Source organism: Chrysochloris asiatica, unplaced genomic scaffold, assembly GCF_000296735.1.
Source record: "Chrysochloris asiatica unplaced genomic scaffold, ChrAsi1.0 scaffold00323, whole genome shotgun sequence".
Taxonomy (NCBI): Eukaryota; Metazoa; Chordata; class Mammalia; order Afrosoricida; family Chrysochloridae; genus Chrysochloris; species Chrysochloris asiatica.
In genome coordinates, this window is record NW_006408841.1 from 1,501,132 (window position 1) to 1,502,745 (window position 1,614).

The 1,614-nt window shown below is 42.7% G+C and overlaps 1 pseudogene; it reads right to left on the reverse strand.

Moving 5' to 3' along the window:
* The window catches only part of LOC102830945, a 4,127-nt pseudogene extending 3,725 nt beyond the window's left edge, over positions 1-402 (reverse strand).
* Positions 403-1,614: the final 1,212 nt, after the last annotated feature.

Consider the following 1,614-nt stretch of genomic DNA (forward strand, 5'->3'; position numbering starts at 1 on the left):
TGTAATGAAACAAGTTATATGAATTGTTGAATGTGAAACTGATGATGTGCCCTGTAAACTTTCACTCAATCCACAAGAAAAACCTTAAATTAAACAAACAAACACACAAAAAAACTGACCAGGTTGTGCAGCTGCCATTTCTTGTCTGAGCTTCATTGGCCCAGGCCATCTGTGGGAGAAAGCTCTGCACTTGGTCCAACAAGGGACACCTCTCTATCGAACTGTCTGAAGACTAGAATTCTTTCTGGAATTAAGCTTGAAGTTGATGAGCAACCTGTCCCCTATTCCTCTGAAGCCGCCGCTCCCCACAGTCAGTGGCTCCTTGGACACCGACACCCCCGAGCAGCCCTGGATGGACCAAGAGCAGGTCGGGCTGGGTGGGAGTTTGTCATGCAACTCCATGCTTCCTGCTTTCTAATAGATTTTTAAAAAGCAATAATTCTTTGTTTATTCTTGATGAATTCAATTTCACAACCACTAAGTGTAGTAACGATTGTTAGGACTGTGTAGTGGTGATGTAGGAGAAGGTCTTTGCTCCTAGGTCACAGACACTGAAGGGTTCAGAGGTGGAGGGCTGCATGACAACTAACTCTCCCAGCAGTGCTATGTGGATTCTGTTCTTTGTTGTTGTTCAGTGCTGTGGGATCGGTTCCAACTCATAGCGACCCTTAGAGTGCTTCCATGGAGCGGCTGGTGGGTTTGAATTGTTGACCTGTGGTTTGCAGTCCAGAGCTGATCATACAGTACCACACCAGGTATATCTCTTATTTATGGTTCCTGCTTTTATTGCATCCACTACGATTTCCAAAATATTATAAAACAGTTGTGATTATAGAGGACATTCTTTTGTTTTTTAAATATGAAGTTGGGTGTTGGTTTGGGTTGGTTTTTACATTAAAGCATTATCCTTCTGGAGGAAGTTTGGGAAGAGCTCTCAGTAGCAATAGATGATGGGTTTTTTATTTCTTGGTATCAATGAAAGGACACTTGTCTTTTATTTATGCTTTTTTAAAAAATGTTTTTATTGTGAATTGAGTGATAATTTACATGGGAGAATATTGGTTTTTTATTTTAATGTTTTATTATGAATTATATGATAGTTTACATGAGAGAACTTTTAGTTTTACATTCATTCCATCGTATATCGTTTCATTGCCATGGTTCCAATCCCCTCCATGCTTCATCACTGACCAAAGGGCACATCCCAGAAAACTGCCCCCTACACTTCCCCTTTCCGCAGCCCCCAGTCTTCAGCCCCCAGTCCCTCTCTCTTTCTGGATCCAAAGTCCCCAGCCACTTCATCACTCCACGTCATCTTCTCTGTCTCCATCCCAGGCATCTCTGCTTCTCTGGATAGGGTCCCGTTCTAGGCTTTTCTCCGTTAATGGTCCTAGAGACTTCCGCTCCTAGACTGGAGAAATAATCACTTCCTTCCTTGCAACAAAACGTCCACCTCTGCATTTTCAACCCTCATAATCAGTCCTGATAACCATTATTTACTACAGTATCACGAGTTACCCATCTGTATTTCATTTCATCAGCTCCGTCCAGGCAGATTGGATAGTACTCACTGGTGATTCTGCCTTTATCCATGTCCCCTAGCTCTAGGTTCCC